Genomic DNA, 20,698 nt, shown 5'->3' with positions numbered 1-20,698 from the left:
AAATGTCAAATGTTGCATGGAGCCTGTTGGTCTCCCAGATCCATGGGCACACTGCTGTCCACAAGCACTATACCTTATATACTGTAAGGCTGTGCAATGTTTCTAAGAGGTGTTTCACTTCAATGAAACTTTGAATAAAGCATATCCTCATAGTTGTGTCCTGAGGCCATGTGATATCCTTGTTTCTAAGAGTAAAATGGCCTTATAGTTTCATATTGTCCCAGTTTGGAACTCCTTTCAGCCTTTTCCCAAAGACCTTTCACTAGTGTAAAAGGCTGGGAAATGCCATCTTCCACTGGCCAAGGTTTTCTAGGTTGGTGTGTACTGAGGTCAATGATGCTGTAAGGCAGGTGGTAGGTGCCCTCTTGGTGCTCAGGGAAGGTCATCTAGGCCAGGCAATTTCAGCCTATACTGACTTATGAATCACTACAACACAGTCAACTTTAAAAAAATGAATATTATTTAACAGAGCAATTCATCTTGAAACAGAATGGTTGTATATCATGCATATAAGTGAAGCAACATGACTCACTTTATTAAAACAAAGAGGCTGCCTGATTTACCCAACAAAGCTATTTGAGGGGCCTACCAGTTGGGGTCAATGTTCTAGGAAAAAGCTTATCTTCACTTTCTCCCCCAACACTGGGCAAAGTGCTTCAGACTGGATAGCTTTGGGATTGCCTGAAGCACACACTGGAGCCACCCAGCCAGGAAGATCAAGATTGGCTGTCTTCAGCCTGTCCTGTGGATTGCACACAGCGTGCGCTACAGCTATCTAACCTAGAAAACAAGGACAAAACCAAACAGCTTGAAAGCCAAACTAGTCCATGACCAAACAGTAACCATCCCTCCCATCCAAAAGAGAATGGCTTCAAGACAATTGCACCATTGGGGTGGGAGAAAAAAGTTCAAGGTGTTACATCTTGATTTTACTATAGATAGGGTTGCATTTATTAGCTAGCAGTGACTGAAACTCTTTAGTAAAGGCATAATTAGGGTTTTTAAAAAAATTTAACACTACACACCTTTCTTATCAGAAGCTGCAGCTCCTTGAATCCTGTTCTGCTGTGCCTTCTTTCAGTCTATGGTTCTCACCAGAAGTAGCACTTGCCAAAAGCATGTACCCATAGTATTTGCCAAATAAGCTTTTGGTGAGCCCTAGCAATGTCCTCCTGGCTTTCTCATGACCCCTCAGCAAAGAGACCAGGCGTGCTTCAGGCTCCCTGTCTGTGGGAATAGCTCATAGTATAGGCTGAAATTGCCTGGCCTAGATGGCCTTCCCTGAGCACCAAGAGGGCACCTACCACCTGCCTTACAGCATCATTGACCTCAGTACACACCAACCTAGAAAACCTTGGCCAGTGGAAGATGGCATTTCCCAGCCTTTTACACTAGTGAAAGGTCTTTGGGAAAAGGCTGAAAGGAGTTCCAAACTGGGACAATATGAAACTATAAGGCCATTTTACTCTTAGAAACAAGGATATCACATGGCCTCAGGACACAACTATGAGGATATGCTTTATTCAAAGTTTCATTGAAGTGAAACACCTCTTAGAAACATTGCACAGCCTTACAGTATATAAGGTATAGTGCTTGTGGACAGCAGTGTGCCCATGGATCTGGGAGACCAACAGGCTCCATGCAACATTTGACATTTATATTTTAGACCATTTTTTAAAACAAACTTAAATGGGAAAATAACATGGTGTCAGGTACGTCACAAGCTTCCAGCACCATTTTTATTTCCAAGGTGCTTCAAAGCCTACTGGGAGTTAAGAAGAATTCTACCCATGGAGCTTTAGGGAAATAGATTTGAATGTTGCTATCCAGGCAGATCCATAGCAGGAAAATGTCATCAGGAACAAAATCCAGCTGTAAAAGGAAATGAAGGGGATTGGGCTTATTTTTCAAATGTACAAGATGATCAGTTTTCTTTTTCTGTTTTTAACCTGCAAAAGTGCTCCATAGTCTCACAAAACTGTAGGATTCTGTAGAGAGCCTTTCTCCTTTTTTTCCAGGGCTGACTTTGTGACTATATGAGGCTGTTCATTCACCTATCATTGCAGATAAAATGGCAGAAACAGAAGCCCCTGTACAAACATCCCCAGGCTGCTGTGAGTACAGAATGATGTGTTTCTTCTACAGTTCAAAACATCTTGGGCACTTCATACAGTTGCAGATTAAGTCCAGCTATCCTCTGCTTCTGATGAACATTTCTATGGATTTTTAAGAGTAGTTCTGTTATGCCCTAAGATGTGGAACCATTGGTTGGGACCTACTGAGCAAAATAAAGAAATTGAACTTTACAGACTGAGAATGTCTACTAGGATCCAAACAGAATAGAATATTTTGCTTTGAGCAGAGACCAATAAAGAAAATTAATGCAACATAACAAAATCTTGATAACCTTACTATCTTAGCAAAACTATGCACATTATTTATTAATATTTACTGTTTTGTAAAGAGTCATCTATGGCTGAAACAAGCAATTGTACAAAATTTGCCTCAGCTGCTGGGAAAATTCTATTTTTGGTTGGATAGAAGATAAAATGTGTAAAATTATTTTTTCCTTCCTGAAAGATTCCTTTGAAAAGGCAGAATCAATGGTGCATGGCTGTCTCTGTCAAACTGGCATTGTTTCTATCTGTCATGTCCCACACAGGAAAAAATATGGCTTAGACATGATGCTCTGATTATCTGCCTTTCAGCCACATGGATAATAAGAAATTTCACTTGGCCAGAATAAAAGCTCAACAGTGCTTTGCCCTGTAATTTGGGACTGGGAATGGCAGATATAAAGTTTATATTAATGTTTCCTGAATATAAATGATTGGAAATTTTGCTTCTGTCTCTTCATCCATACAGGTAGGCTTCTGCTAAATCTGAAAAAGAAACCAGCAAGGAATACCAGAGCTAGAATGCAAATATTGCCTCCTCCCGTCCACCCACAAAAAAATCTTGGAAGAAGAAGAAGAAGATAATTTGCTCTGTTGCTAGGAAAACCGCATGGTTATCTCCATATATTCAGCAGAAATGTTCAATCTCACCTAACTTTTTACTCTTTTCCTTGAACACCTGCAACAGCATGCAGGGCTTATGTCATATCCCAAAGAGTTTTTAAAATGTTGCTTTTCTTCAAAATCAAGCTTATCTAGGATTCACAATTGGAGTCAGATTTCCAGCTGCCATTCAAACATTTCCATTCCCCACAGTATGCATCACTGGAAAAAAATCATTTTATTCTTCATGTAACTCTTCTACGCATACACACACACACAGCTCAAAGATATAGGCATGTATACCACTCATTAGCAGACGTGTCTGTAATAAAAAATATCACCATAATTTTCTGTCATTTTCTGAGATATGAGTTATTTGACTGCCAAATTAACTTGGATAAAATATAGTCATGGGCTTGGCAGTTGGCCATGAATACAGCTCCTTTGGTACTGCAGATACAATCTTTATTTCAGATCTCATGCCAGAAAATACAGATACTGGATATAGGCAACATCAGTTTAACTGTCTAATGTTACCTCCACCGGAAGATATTGCACTCCTCAGAAATATATGCGTTAATGCCACCAAGCATAACAACATAACCCTATACCAGAAATTCATATGAGCCATAATGTGCTTATGCAAGGCTCCTGGTTCAGCTGGCTGTCCTTTCATTGCAGTGAAGAACGAGTGAAGGTTCCCTATGTGTATATGAATGGCTCCTTGCCCTGAAGCTAGCTGACAAACCTTTTGGAAAGGTAGCTCTGTTTGCCTCTCAGGATCCACATGCCCACAGAAAATTGCTGTCATCATGTCAGATGAAGGAGACTTGTGTGACAGGTGGAGGCCTCCTTCCATGGCACGGACATAGTTTTGGGTTGCCTGGAAGGTCAGTACTGATACCTCTAGCTGTTCTCCAAGGTGGGCAGAATCACAATATCTGGTAGTCCACAGATTAAGCACAAGCCAGCATTGTGCTGCGGCTGTCAAAAGAGCCAATGAAATCTTGGGCCACATCAACACTGGAATAATGTCTAACTTGCAGGAAGTGATATGCTGCACTGCTCAACTGGAATACTATGTCTTGTTTGGGTCATCACGATACAAGAAGGATGCAAAGGAACTGGAAAGAGAAGAGCAACAAAGATAGTGAGGGGCTTGGAGGCTAAATCCTATGAAGAAAAGTTAAAAGAATTGAGCATGTTTAGCCCAAAGAAGAGAAGGCGAAGGGGAGTCACAATAGTCATAATACTTTAAGGGCTGTCACAGGAAAGAGGGTGTGCTTAAGGGCAGAACAAGTATCAATGAAGAGAAGCTTTACACAGAGACATCCAAACTCAAAACAAGAAGTAATTTCCTGACCATTAGAGTTATTAAGCCAGTGTTTCTCAACCTTGGCAACTTTAAGATGTGTGGACTTCAACCCAGCATGCTGGCTGGGGAATTCTGGGAGTTGAAGTCCACACATCTTAAAGTTGCCAAGGTTGAGAAATATTGTATTAAGCAGTGGAATAGCCTGCTTGCTGGAGTTGTGGGCAGGTTTTCAAGCAAAGCTTGGAGAGCCCTTTATCTGGAATGGTCTGAGGATTCCTGGTCTGGGCACGGGTTGGACTACAGGACCTCCAAGTTCCCTTCCAACTCTACGATTCCTCAAGTTTGTGCACCTGACAAAAGAATGCTAAAATCTTGCAAGGTTGCGGTGGTCTCTCTAGAAATCTCATGAGATCACATGTAGGAATCTCATGCGTTTTGGCTATCTACTGATACTTTTGACATTTTTTAAAAAATTAAATAATTATATTTGGGTGGATCCTTCAATGAATCTGCAAATCCTTTGCAGAATCATTGGCACCTGCAAGCACCTCCTTTTCCAGCAACTGTTCTATAATCTTCTACAATCCTAGTGTCTTCTCAATGGTTTCCAGATATTTCTTGGTAAGTTTCCTGTGATGTGATATGATGTGATGTGATGAGATGTGATGTGATGATGTGATGTGACACATTATTACTTGTAAAACACTACAGGTAGTCCTCACAACGACCATTTGTTTAACAATGGTCCGGAGTTACAACGGCCTTGGGAAATGTGCTTTATGACCCCCACAGTCACATAATTGCGATTTGTAATCTTTTTACGATGGTCATTAAGCGAATCATGTGATTGTTAAGAAACTTCCAGCAAAAAACATCCATTGGGGAAGTTGGATTCTCTTAACAACCACATGATTCACTTAATGACCATGTGAATAGCTTAACAACCATCATAAAAAAGGTTGTAAAATTAGGTCTGATTCGCTTAATGACCAAATCGCTTAGCAACCTAAATTCCAGTCCCTATTGTGGTCGGGTAGCAAGGACTACCTGAAACAGCCTAGAAAAGATTTTCTTTGACTTAGAGTCAAGCTGGCAGGAGCACAGGGCAGGAGCAGCTCAAACCATAAGTGTGGATATGCCCAGAAGCAGAGGACAGAAACACACGTTAAGGTTGCTTTGAAGATAGGTAGGGAATTGCTCATGGTTTCTCTGCAGAAACAATTGCTTGCCTCTTCCGGCCATAGGGCAATTGGACAGTGCAGGTAAGCTCTTTAAGTGCAGAAACTACAAACCCTATTTCAAAAAATATTTTTAAAATGCCATCATGAAAATAATTCTGAGTAACAAAATGATTTATTTGTAGCAAAAAAAAAAAAAATCTACATAAGCATATGTCTCTTTCTAAAAAGAAATTAATAATCAAATTTGAAATATGCAAATAGATGTATGTTGCTCTTTCACATCAAAGCTCTCTCAAGGCAATGTGAATTATATATAAAACTCAAAATGTTTAATACAATCCTGTACATGTCTACTTGGAAGTAAATTCCATAAGTGTAGCTGGGCTTATTCTTAGATAAATGACCATATAATTAAAGCCTAAATGTATGTCTTATAACAATACTTGGCTTGTTGTATGCCACCCAGAGTCACTTTTTGTGAGATAGGCGGCCATATAAATTTGATTAATAAATAAATAAATAAATACAAGAAATAGCAAGTAGATAGATGAATTAAATGTTCTTTAAAAATATTTGTCCTCGGTATTATCTGCTATTCTTTATCTTTTTTTTTTTTCTGAAGTCTTGGCTGGGTCTCTAAGAACCCTGAAAAGTCATTATTTTTATGTTTATTTTACGTTTGTTTATAGGGTTGTACAAAGCTCTATGGGGTGCTTCGCTTTGATTGATGTTCAAGCAACCCCTCCCCTCCCATTACTCTGTAAAGCAACATGGTCCCTGAGTCTTAGAGTAATGAGAAGAAGCTCCTTTCAGCCTTTTCCAGATGTTCCAAGTACCAAAGGATGCTAAGAGGAATCCATGTTCTGCAGTCCCCTAGCACTCGCAAAAGCCACAAGGAGCCTCTGCACATGTGTAGAACTTGCAGAGAAGCACATTTTGGCTTTTCCAAGAGACAGAGGAAAGTGGTAGCAGTGCCACTTTATTGATTAGCCATATGGCCTTATCAAAGCACAAAAGATTAAATAAGATCATCCATAACAGTATAACCAAAAACAAAATCTCAGCTTATATATCCTTATGAGCCTTACCATTTAGCCCAATTAGATCAACACATGCAGCTCTCAGTTACACTGTTTTATTCAGAAAGGAGGCCATTTTATAGGTGATATTTGAGTTCTGATCACAAGTAAAATATGTTATTCTGAGGTATGGATCTCAGTGGGCTGCTTGTCTTATATATGGTTCAAGATAATGATCTATGTTTGTGCTACACAACTGGCATTCAGATAACATATGTGCTCTATTCTCAGTCTCTGGTGCACCACAGATACATGAAGAGGGACTCCCTTAAACTTTCCCTGTTTTATCATTTGGTCTAGTTGCTTAAATCTCACAAGGTACTTGGGCATTTTAATAAGTAGATATGTTTCAATGTGAAGTAACTAATCCATTTCAGCATACCAGCTTACAGAGAGTAGCTACTGTATATATTTTATAACAAGGATTCTTTGTGCAACAATTTTCTTAACTTGCTGTCCTGGTGCTGCTTATCAAGTGGCAGGAAGTCCGCAATTCCTAATCTAATTTGTAAATTGTACTATCCAGGAAGAGTCTAATTGAAGCTTAGCTGTTCTATCAAGCAAAATTTGGGAAGTCTATCAGTTTTCAGAGAAATATGTCTCTGCCAATAATTACGTACCCTAGGTTTTGAGTGGTAACATAGCGTATATATTCCAAACACAGTTCTAAATGCAGCGGCTGGAGTTCTTTTGTCCACACACAATATACTCCACAGATGATATGATCATTTTTGTTCTAATATATGTTTTAAACCCAATACTTCAACCACTTATAAGACCATGGCCCTAGCTTTATTTTGTACAGTTTGACAGCTGGGGTTAAAGACCCCACATATCAGTGATTCCCTAATTTTAGCAGCAAGTGTATTACTGCCATTGCTCTGAATGAGCTCCTATCACAGAGGAGGTTAAGAAGAGGAGGCGGCAAGAGACAACAGGGAGGCTTTGAGATGACGTGAAGTGTTTCACTGAGCCCAATTGTGTCACCTCTTTGCCTTGTCAAGGAAAATCATGCACCTTTTCATCAAGGTAAGCTGCCTCCTACAGGCCTAATTCTTTATTTATTTGATTTAAAATGGATTGTGATCATAAGTTGATGGAAGTACAGAGAAAAGAATCCTGTCCCCTTCTCCACCATAAATATTACAAGCATTGCTCCTGAAGTCTGCTTGATTCTCTTATGAACAACATGTTTGATTCTTCCTCAAAATCAGGAAGTCAGGAGGAAAAAACTAGCACAAATGCAGCATGGACTGTTAATATTGGTGGACCTGAAAATGTTGATAGGGAAGCAAGCAGAGATACTTGGAGAAATGCACTGGGGACTCATACTAGATATGCACAAAACATTCTGTGTACAAACTGTTCCATGCATGAAACCACCAGCTTCAGGAGGGACACAATCTGGACAAAACATGTGGGTTTGTTTCTGGGCACAGAGCAAAACACAGATCTTCTGGGCAGGAAGATTTGAGGGGAAAAGCCAAGGATGGACATAGGCAGCTGTGGATATGGGGAAGCAGGGAAAGGAAGGGTTCAGGAAGATCAGTGGACAGGTCAGTACATAGGCTAAGCAGAAAAAGAGAGAAGAGAGGAGATCTTGCCATACTTACCCCATAAGACCCAATTTACTGTGTTTCTGCCAAAACTTGAAACAGACCAAAAATTCTGGGTTTGGGTTCTGCTGAACCACAGGCCACGTAGAATTGTTCAGGAGACATTCCAAAATGTGCTGGTTTGGGGTTCAAAACTAAATACTTCTCCCATTTCTTGCATACCCCTAAAACACACTGAATGAAGAAAGGGTTATCAAGAAGTCTTTCTCTGCAGGCACAAGAGCAAAACAGAAAGTGTAGGCAGGTTGCAGAAATGCACTGAAATCATGTTGGTTAACACAAAATATATATATTTAAAAACTGACTTTAAGCTGGTTTAAACTTTTGTCGATCTCTCCAAATGCCTTTGTTTCAAAAAGCTGCAAAGTTGTTGTTGTTATTTAATCGTATTTAATAGCCACCTATCTCACATAAAAGTGACCGCTTGCTCTTTCTACAACAGAAAGTGCACAACCTTTTTTGAACTGAAGAAAAATGTGGCTAGACCAGGACAAAAGTAAATTTGATTTTATTTCAATGACATGTAGATTTAAACTAAATTTTGTTAATTAAATTCAATTAACACATTTACTCCCCATAATTCTGTTCAGTCATATTAGTAGATTGAACAGCATTTTTTTTGCCAGATTTAAGTTCCACACTCAATGCTTTGAGGAGGCAAATGTAGTCTCAGGCCTGTTCTTCTCTATACAGAGAGGAAAGGAGAAGAATCTGGTTTCATTCCTCCAAGAAAAAATTAAATTAAAATTAAAATTGAATATAACAAGTACTAACAGATTAGGGTCAATAGATCTTAATGCTAACTTAAGCCCTAGAGTTTAAAGTCCCTCTTAACTGTTCCAGTGTTTTCCTCTTCTCCTGACTCAATTTTTATCATGGATGTGATCCCGCCCACTGTACTGGCCATTTGGTTGCTGAGCTGGTCAAGGGTTGGAATCTAATTAGCTTCCATTGGATACTTTAGGGTGCTGTAGGCATCTCCCTTCATTGGGTATGATCCTCCATGACCATTTAGCTGGGGCTGCAAGAGAAACTGGACATCTGGCTTCTGAAAAAGGATTTTTCTTGGTAATGCCTGATTGGTACTTCCCATAGCACTTGTCAAGTCTTTAACATGTTCCTCATAAACAAGGAGTTCACACTTATTCAAAAAAGCTCTAGTCTTGTGCTATGCAGAAGGTTGATTTAAGACAGAAAAGAGAGTCAGGTTCTGCCAGTTGTGTGTTGCTAGTTATCATCATTGCTTGCATTCCTGGATTTCTGATACTTCTGCTGACAAGAGACTTGGACTGTAAGCACGCTACAACAATTGCCCTGATTGGCCAATGCTCTGAGAATTGGTCTGCATCAGCTGCAGTTTCTCTGGGTGTTTGTGCAATGCATCATAGTTACTTATGTTCCTTGGTGGGCTTGGGGAGAGGGGTGTATGGGTGCCATTTTAGCCATTCTGTTCTGGCTTTTGGTGGCACAAGGCACTGTGGAGATTATTCTTTTCATTATGGGCAGGCTACTCACAGTAGTGGATTCTGGAAGTTTGCTGTAGCATGCCTCTTTTCTGTGGCTCTCCCCTGGCTGCTTTCAGGTGCTGCTGAACTTCTTGATGTCAGCCCCACTAGGTAAACCAGGCCAGGAAATGGACTACACAGGAAGATTAAAACTACTTTTACTGAGATTGGCTATGATAACAGAATCTTGCAACTTTGATTATGCTATACCTCCTCCCTCTTCTTATACTCCAGTGAGTCAGGGGGGTGTCTGTCTGAGCTGCTTCTGAATGTTATCTTTCCCCCCTTCAGGGCTTAAAAAGTGTTTCACACACACACACCCCTTTGTCTAGATAATGGTTCTTGCATATTTCTGTCAAGGTCATCTTTCTTACTATCTACACTTGGTCACGTGTTGCTAGCACCACCCTAACAGTACGCATTAACAATCAATTGCTTCCTCTGGCTTCACCTTGCACTCTCTCCATACTTGTTATCTCCCAGCAAGGGAAATTAGCACAGATCTAGCATTCTTTCAGAATAGCGCTATCCCTGTGTTGGAAGTAGCCCAACTGACAAGGGGTTGTGAGGAGCCTCAGGAGCAGTTCCTCCCATTTCACTACCTTTAGCCCCCACACCTGGGATCTGTTGGGTAAGCCTGCTATTCTAAGTATCTGTCTTTACTCAGGGTTGCTGTTGTTGTTTTTCCATCAATAGGCAACACTTGGTGGGAGGAAAAATGAAGTGCCATTTTCTGGCCTTACTACTGTGACAAAATACTGTAGGGGTCAATGCTGAGGGCAGCATAATTTATGTTCGCACACTTTTTTTGCTGACTCAAGGACTGTTCAATAGCATTTTAGCTTTAGTCCACTAAAATCAAAGTTAATGAAAAGGAAAGCAACAAATAATTGATATTAATTTCTAACAGTAAGAAAAGGACCTGACAGCATTTTTGGGGCAGGGATGGAGGTAGGTAGAAACAGCCAATCAAATAATTTGGATTACAGTGGGCTTTAAAGTAACAACAAATACATTAAATTGTACCTGGAAACAAATTGGCAACCAATGCATCTGACATAAAATAGGCATTTTATGGTATTCCTCTTACACGGCCTCTGTGAGCAACTGGGCTATGGTAACTTGCACCATTTGAAATATCCAGAGCGTTTTAAAGATAGCTCACAGAGAGGGCATTTTGATTATCTGTTCTGAATTGAACTAGGACACACATAGTTGTTGCAACACACAAGCTAAACAACATTAAGATGAGTAATTCTCAGATTTAATTTGTTCGTAGACATAGCTAAAAGTCTTAAAATTAAGAAGCACACAGAAGATACTTCAAGGGTTGAGCCTCCCTGTTGAGAACAAATTTGGTTTGTAGCCTTAATAAATGGCTTCTAATATTGCTGAGCAATCGACGGAATGAAACCTCATAATTCATGCTACAAAAAACTGGACATTTTTCAACATTCAGATGTTGAAGTCTGAATTAATATTTCAGCATAAAAACCTCACTGAGTTTTTTTTTTTAAATTGGGTGACTCAGCAAACATTGAATACTTATAAATAGCATTTCAGTTCTGTAAGAAGTTTCAAAAGTGGGGAGGAAAGAGAAAGAGAGAAAACGCTAATAATATCTTAAAAAGCAAAGCAGTGGTGCAGTAGAAGTAAAGACAACTTTGTCTACAGCTGAAGTCATTTTTGCAGATATTACTTCATACACAAATTGGCACAGAGCTTCAAAGGGTAATTCTTCCCATTGTTATCCCACCGATTCTTCTTAATGATCCAGTAAGGGCTATACATGTGTGAGACAATGACTGTAAACACTGAGTATGGAAGAGTGTTAGGAGGCAGGTAACAATTAAGCAGGATAAATGCCCATTATTGTGGAAGCCTAATGACTACTGGCGATCACTATCTGTTCAGGAACTGCTTGTTTCCCCCTCCAATTAGCTTGCTGGAGAGATTCTGTTGCCTTCTTCAGCATTTACAAATAACAGAGTAGAAAATCTCTTCACTAAGAGGTGGTATCCAAGAGAACTGCCAAGGTCTCTTTCCTGTCCTGATGCTCCATCTGCCAGGGGGAGCTTTAATTACATGCCAGAGTTCAGACAGACCAGGGTGGGCACACACATGTATTTCCGGAGCTGGCAATGAAGGAGCATCTTCAGAGCATCTCCTAGCATTGCCCAGTGGGAGTGGGGAGTCCAGCAAATCTCAAGCAATAAGCAAGACGCTGTGATGACCGTACCAATCAGGATAGCTTTAGAAAAAGCTTAGGCAATTGATGGAGTATAAGCTAATCAATAGCTCCCAAATATGAAAGCTATATGCTATCTCCAGGGTAGCATGCCTCTGTATATCCGTCACTGAAGAATAACAGCAAGATGTGTCTATTGCTTTGTTCTGATCCAGTAGAACTCTGCTTATTTTTTTATCTTAAAAATGCACCAAACCTTAATAAGTCCCTCTCTTTTCTAGGTTATGCACAACATGGAAGCTTGCTTTACAGATGTCAAAAATGGAAGGATGCACTGTAAGGTTACAGCCACATCCATACAGTTGTCCTGGTAACAGTTAGGAATGGTTTGCCACTGCCATCTTCTTGTTCCATTTTGGAGTTCCTTCTCCTTGAGGAGTTACTTCCCACATACCTACAACATTCTACTTCTGCTGTGGATGATTGTTTGCTTCTTGTTCCCTTTTGATGTGACTCTAGCAGGTCCTCACATTCCCATTGGTGTTGCTCTCAGGGTCACTGAACCCACTGAACTCTCCCACTACCTCAAGGAAGAAAATATAGGACTGTTCTCAGAACAACTACAGTTTATTACTAGAATCAGATTGAGATGGTCAGCATTTGTCTATGTACTCACCAGCTCTCAAGGCAATGCAGTGGCATGTAACTCACTCACCCGTATGGCATAAACATTACAACAATATTACTCATGATGCTTTCCCATCTGTCTTGAATATTCTAACAACTTAAAATGCAGAAAGGTGACATCAACATTATCAAAAACAGTTGCAGTCATAACTGGAAACCATTCTAAATTATTGCTAAAGTAGCAAATGTTTAGCACTTTGAAGCCTTGCTGATTTTAGTGGGGCACAAGTAAGCATATACTTTACCACTATAATTCATAGGAGATAAACATGCTAAATGTAATCTGGATAATCCTTTTGGATCTTCTATTATATTATCCACTTTCAATTAGATACTGTATTTTAGTGGTTTATATAAAAATATAAAACAATGACAAATGAAAACAAAAGTGAAATATTGATTTAAAGCTACCCAAAATTATTTTAGGATATAACATAGTTAAGGAGCTGTGAAACTATAAACCCCACCCCCCAAAAAACTATTGCCTATTAAAGCTAAGCAGGGTCAGACCTGATTAGTACTTGTATGGGAGATAACCAGCCCTGTAAATTAGATTGGAAATTTGAAAAATATTCCTGGAAGAAGAGATTAGCAAACTGTTTCCATATTGTTGCCAAGAAAACTGCAAGAAAATGTCCACAAAGTCATCAGTAATCCAGCTAGACGTGAAAGAGACTTTATCCTCTTTTACTGAAGATTCAGTGCTTCTGTATTGCATACAAAAAAGGATTTTTCTCACTTTTTCTTCATGGTGGTATTAGGGTAGAAGTAAATATGACCACGCGCTGGTATGAAGTTAAGTTCAGGCCTATACAATGGTGGGACTTCCAGGGGAGGAATGGCAAACTGAAGACGTCTCCACGAAAACGGAGCTGACACTGTGATGAAGACCAAGGAACCCGTGAGTAGACTGATTCTTCAAAAACTCTCCAGATAAGGAGAGGACAGGAGATCACTCACATGTGCTCTGGATGGTTGCTCCTTGCAAGGAGAACGCAGGACAGTGGTTTTCCACAGATTTGAGTGCCAGGAGACAACAGGATCAGCCATCTTACTTGCAGCCATGGTGGAACCTTTTAAAGGACACTAAGTGTGCAAACCTCACTCTCTTATCATTTTTGGAAATTTCCTATTAACTATCTTAAAGCTATTAGAGATCTTTGGATGGCAAGTCTGAAAAGTCTTCATCAGGTAAGTTTATCTTCGACTCTGAACAAAATAATAATTAATTATAAGCTTAAGAACTTAAAGAATTTGAAATAAACAGCAAAAAGCTAAATAAGATTTTGATCTAAGAAAGTTGTAAATGGGTTAAGGGTTAAGGTAAATTTGGAATATTGACTTTTACTATAAGATTTTGGAATTAACTATAAAAAATAAATGGCTTCTCATGGGAAACAGAGGCTATCCTGACTATTTTGGCTATCCTGACTATTATAAGCGATGATTTTAGAAACTGAACACTAGAGGAAATTAAAGATTCTAAGCAGAAGAAAAAAAAGATACAAGCCTGTTCTTGATGTCAGTTTATACTGGAACTTACAAAGTGACACAAAACATTATAACATCTGAAATATTAAAAGAGATCTCTGAAGAATGGAATCAGAAATTAGTAACTACTTTATCAACTCTGTCCATAATGATGTCTGCTTCTATGGATAGACTATGTCTAAAAGATGTTAATGAAGTAATGACAGATGTGGAACAACTTTTATCTGACAAGACAGAGAAAGTACCAAAAGTGGAACTACAAATGACAGGCCAAGAGAATGATTTGGAAAAGAACACTTTACTGGATATACAAAAGAAACCAGCTGAAGTTTTAAAAATTAAAGGAAAATACAAATGATAAACCAAGAGAATGACCTGGAAAAATGTTTTCTTATTGGATTTACAAAAGAGGCTTGTTAAAGCCTTGAATAAATCTGTGCAATGGAATAAAGAATTGAAGAGAAATCAAATCCTACTATAACATTTGACTGAATTACAGATTAAGACTATTAGAAGTAAAAGGAAGGAATATAACGTTGGTTTATTTGATGAAGGTTAAAATAATCCATTTGTTTGCAGAATTCCAACAACCCTTTATGGACTTTTTGCTGACACCAAAATTGAAGAGTTGATGTTTTATGGATTTGCTTATAGATAAGGGATGGGATATGGGATGAAGAGATATTTGTTTGTAACCCTACAGGAGGTGAAGAGTTATTAAATTTGTTTATACTTGTTATGATGAAGGTTGGAAGTCACTTCTTTATATATTTGGTTTTTTTTCTTTATTATATTCTTTTCTTCTTTCTTCTTTCTTTTTCTTTTTTCCTGTACCTTTTATTCTTTTTTCTCTTCTCTTTCTCTAAGTTAGTTTGTATTTGTTTTTACTATTGTAATTAAAATTCTTAATAAAAATTATATTTAAAAAAAAGGCCTATACAATGGTGATGAATGCAGTGAAGCACATGTACTTTTTCACTCTTATTATATCCTCAGATTCCTGCCTAGTGCATACGTTGATATTCTAATGATTCACTTATCTGTTATTTGGTTACACACCTGGCAAAGAAACATTTACCTATACACAAGTATATAAAAAAAATGAAATCAGACAAACCATGTAATATAAAATATGATAGTGGTTTAGCTATATGAGACCTGAAACATTATTTGATAAAGCAAATAAACCAGCACTGTTCAGAAGTTAAAAAGAAATTGAATAGCTACAAAGTGAATTTGCATTAGACTCTCAGCCTTTGGGGGACTGGTCTGTGGAGCAGATTATGAACTGTTCATATACAAGTTCCAAAGCAAGCTAAAGTGGAAGAAGAAACTCAGACAGTTTTCATGATATGACCTTGAGCATACACTCACCATTTTCAAGGAGAACATCAGGAAATCACTCTGAAGTCCTGTTCCTTATAGATAGGGAACCAGAGGAACTGTGGTTAATTGTGAACTTAAACAAGTTGTGAAGGATGAATGAGAAAAAAGACTGCCAAAAATGGTAAAGCAAGAAAGCAAACTTGGTGTCAGAACAAATAGTAGAAATTACCAAGAAGTGAAGAGAAGCCAGACCCAAGAAAGACAATGATCTCAAGAAGAAACTTAACAAAGAATTTCAGATAGTTGTTAGAAGAGACAAGAAGCAGTGTTATGATGTCTGTAAAGACATTGATGAAGGAAACAGAGAAGGAAAGTCTTCCAAAATATCTCTGAAATCAAAAGGAGGTTCCAACCTGGAACTGGTATGCTTAAGGATGCCAATAGTTGGATGATAAAGTGACTCAAAGAAGATCAAAGAAAAATGGAAGGAGTATACTGAAATACTGTATATTTATGAAATTATATCTATATAAAGACAGTAGAGATATCAACATCCAGTTGACAGTAGACATGTCAACATTAGAAGATATTTCCTACTAACGGGAACCTCTACTACTAGAAAATTAAATTAGATAAGCACTTTGGTCATTATCAAGTCAGAAGACTACAGGAATTGATGGAATATCTACAGAAATATGGCAAACAGAAGAAGAATAGAAGCAACAGAATAAGAATCTGTAAAGGTTCTAGCCAAACTGTGCCAGCAAATTTGGAGAATGACACAGTGGCAACAGATTGGAAGAGGTCAATCTACATAGCTATCCCAAAGAAAGGAAACTTAACAGAGTGTGCAAATTATCATACAATATCCTTAATTTCATATGCTAGCAAAATAGTGCTTAGGATCATCCAATGCAGATTAGAGCCCTACCTGGAAAGGAGATGGCAGATGTTCAAGCTGGCTTTGGAAAAGGCCAAGGAACATGAGAAATTATTGCTGATGCAAATGGATAATTGAGAAAGCCAAAGAATCCCCAAAATAAGTAAGGTTGTCCTTCATTAATTTATAGAAAGTCTTTCAATTGTGTTGATCATATCAAATTGTAGAATGTTAGTATTGTAGAATGCTGTAGAATGTTGTAGAATATCAAACTGTAGAAAATGGGAATCCCAGAACACCTCATTGCTCTCAAAAAATCTGTATGCAGTTCAGGAAGCCATAGTATAGATGGAACATGGTGAAACAGACCTGCTGCAGATCAGCAAAGGAGTGAAACAAGGCTACACACTCTCCCCTTATTTATTCATATATATTGAATATATATTGAGGGAAGATGGATTAGAAGAAAATGAGTGTGATTTAAAAACTGGAGGAAGAAACATTAATAAACATCAATATGCTGACATTATTTTGATAGCTGAAAATGCAAATGATCTGGAAACTCAAGGAATAAAAATCAAGGAGCACAGTGAAATGATGGGACTAAGACTTACTAAATATAAAGAAGACCAAACTAATGACCACAGGTACAACAACCAGTCATAGAACAGGCAATGATATTGAAGTGGTGAACAGCTTCTGCCTTTCAGGATTGACTATCAATAATATAGGAACCAGCAGTCAAGAAATAAGCTGCAGACTAGCACTTGATAGAGTAGCAATGAAGGCCTTGGAAAAGATATTCAGGTGCTGTGATGTGTATGTATTTACAAAGATCAGAATTGTGCAGGCAGTGATTTTCCCTGTAACATTTCCTGTAACACTCTATGGAAGCAAAAGATGAAGATGCAGGATAGCAAGAATGTTGAAGCTTTTGAACTTCAGCATTGGGAAAGACTCTTGAGAATACCATGAGGTAGCCACGAAAATGGATCCTAGGACAAATCAATTCAGAGTCCTCACTTGAGGCAGAAATGACCAGGCCCAAATTATCTATTTTGGACACATTATGCAAAGCCCTAACTTTCTAGAAAAGTCTGCAATGCTGGAAAAGGTGGAAAGAAAGAGAAAATAGGATAACTAACAGCAAGGTAGATGGACTCAGTTACAGCAGCAGTGTGTGCGCTATTGGAAGATTTGATGTCCCAGGTTGGGAGTATCCTGCAGAAAAATCTATCAGCTCACTAAGAATCAGCACTAGATGGCATACAATCAGTCTTTGGGGGCAATAACCATTCCTTCCATCTACTAGGAAATTAATATCTATTACCATATATCAATATTTAAAATTTAGATTAGAAATTTGGGGAAATATAGAAATGGTTAAAGGTCTTGGACCTGATTTTTCCTTTCCTCCAATTCCTTGATCATCCAGGTTCGGATAAATATGAGTTCAAGGAATAGAATTATAGAAGAGTTTATAGAATCACAGATTTGTTTATTGATGGGAAATCTATGTCTGCTAAATATATTCTGCAGAATAATTGGCCACATGTGGCAACTTGGTTTCAAATCAAAGAAGTATAATCATTTCTTCTTATGTTCATGATATCTACCCAATCAAGATCATTAACTATAATTAAAGAATGGTGCATATCTGTATAATTTAAAATCAAAGAAATCACTATATTATACAAAGGGCACTCTTAAAAGTTTTAAAAAAATATTGGACTTTGGATTTGAACTTGATGAGTCAGCTTAGATCTTTTTAGGACATAATATAATTATCTTTAAATATATTTTACCAAAGCATCAGCAATTGGCTTAAAAAATACTTTATTACAGTTCCTTAATATTGTATTATAATAGTCTTTTTAGACTATGTTGGAGCAGTTTAGTCTACTTTATATATTACCATCTCTGATGGCAATGCCCATTCAGTTTGTTGTCTCTTTTTGAGGAAACTGGAATAATTATATAATAATCATCCATCATTAATATTAAAGCTACTGTAGCTTTACTGACCATTTTTCCCCAGATCATATAAAATGGTGCCGCCCAAGAAATTCAATATACTGTATAGCCAGGTTTACTATAGCCAAACACCAACAGATTAAAGTATATCTTTTTAAACTAAAGAATCAATGCAGCCAACAGTGAATCTCGAAGAATCCTTTAAAGATTGTTATATTCACATTCGATCTCTATTTCTAATCATATCAATATCATTCCTAAGAAATTATGTTCATGTGTACAAATGTCTTTTGAGATAGAAATATTTAATATGGATATTCAATGGATACCTGTCCTTAAGATGACAAATGTATTTATATACAGTATACTCTCAATATTTGTGGAGTTATTTTTCTTGCTTTTGTGCAGTAGGTCCTCTGTTTTATTTTCTGACTTTTTAACATTTTTGGTGTTTTGTTGATCACAAGTAAATGTTTGAAAATAACCTTAAATTTCTGCAGCTTTGAAATGCATGGTACAAATTTTCAATACAAGATCATTTTTCTGGGAGAATTACGATGCAAGTTATACTCCGAGGAAACCATGACTGTTCCCCAACAGATGTTCCCTACTTTCAATGACAAACCAAGGATTATTTATTTACCCTACAGTATGTCTACCAAGCAGGATCAATGATCTATCAGACCTACACCATCTTGGATTATTTTAGAGAATCCAGACCACAAGCATACAGTCCAATTAAACACTGAAAGGAAAAGTTCAGCTAGGGTCACTCCATTGTAAACTGGGAATCCTTGCAAAGGATGGAGCTGAGCAAGATTACAAAAGCAAATTAAATTAGCATCCAAAATGTCATGGAAACCAATTCAGAGAGTAGCTACTTCTTGGTAACAAAATATGTGCCAACACAAATACGTTTATGTGCTTGGTTCATAAATTAACATGTGCAATTACTTGATCTTAGCAGTTGTTTTAAGTTAAAAAAAAAAGGCCCTATCTTTTATAATAGATTGAATGCTATTTTTTTATTGCACTCTTCTTTCTATAAATATGCTGAATTATTCTTAGGAACAAAAGGTATTAGGCTGTAGTGAGCCTCTGTCAGTTTGTAGTAGGACTAATTCATTAATGTGGCTCCACCAGGAATGTGGGTGACATTTGTTCTAATTAAACATGACTGTTGAACAATGTGTTTGACCTCTATCCAGATTTCACTGTCACTTATGCTATATAATAAGCTTTGCATTTTGCAAATGCAAAGCCCAGTGATAACTACTATTGCCCTGTGAATCAATTTTTAAACAATCTCTTGTAATGAACTTGGGCATTTCATTGTTATCGACCAAAAGTGCACAGTCTTGCTATTGTCAAAGGCTCAATTATGAGTTTCTTCTGATAAATCAGAATGGAGGGAGACCATGGGTGGGAGGGTGTTTTGTGGACTATAGTGACAGAATAAAAGAATGGCTCATTAAAAAAAAACAACCAAAAGGCCAGTTATAGTGAGTTTGAAGTTCAAATGTCTAGGAAAGATGATAGTATGGGAAGTATTTCATATCATTAGGAAAAGCAAACTTTAGTGAAGTTATTATACCTTTAGTTAAAGATCTAAAAGAAAAATTAGTGGAAAGAGAAGGGTTAAAGGAGTAAGAAAGGAGGTATGATTTCACATACTTCAAAATGACTCAGTAGAATGAAACAAGTAGTCTAACTGCATCTATTTATATGCTAAATTTAATTTCTCATTCATATATACATATGTTCCCATTACACCATTCAACATTATGCAAAGTACAGAAAAGGAGTATGAACTAGTAATAAATCAAAGATATAAGAAAAAAGGAAAGGAAATACCTTTCTATTCTTGGAAACCATACTTGATTTCACTATGTTCATGCATTGCTTCATACATTGCTTTTTCTTCTTTAAACTTCTCACTTTTCTCTCTTTGAGGATCTCACTGACTTCATCAGATCACAAATTTCTGCTTTCCTCTTCCTCTTGATCCTTTCACTCTTCCATTCATTCTCTCCATATGACCACTTTGTCTTAATATATAGTCAATTCTTGTTATTCGCAGTAGTTACGTTCTGTAAAATTGCTGCAAACACTAAATTAGCACATACTGACCTCAGCTGGGAATGTGCACATCGGGTGACTCAAATTTTTCACTGCGCATGTCTGTAAATGACCATGAAAGCGCCACAAGTATTGATTTTGGAGTTACAAATAAATTTTAGTGAGTAGGTAATTCACAAATACGGAATTGGGAATAATGAGAATTGACTGTATTTCTTTCATACTGGTCATTCAGACACACACTACTTAAGTATCCCATTCCCATACCATTCAACTGATTTTTATGTTTCTCCTGACATTCTCAACAATCATTTCCACATAACCAATCAACAGAAGCACACTCTTATATGCAGTCATTTTTGTTTCTTTTGTCAAATA

This window comes from Python bivittatus, unplaced genomic scaffold (assembly GCF_059951505.1).
Source record: "Python bivittatus isolate LINGU-HERP-01145 unplaced genomic scaffold, Pbiv_v1 ctg000000_np1212, whole genome shotgun sequence".
Lineage (NCBI taxonomy): Eukaryota > Metazoa > Chordata > Lepidosauria > Squamata > Pythonidae > Python > Python bivittatus.
Note: the sequence above shows the minus strand (reverse complement) of the source record.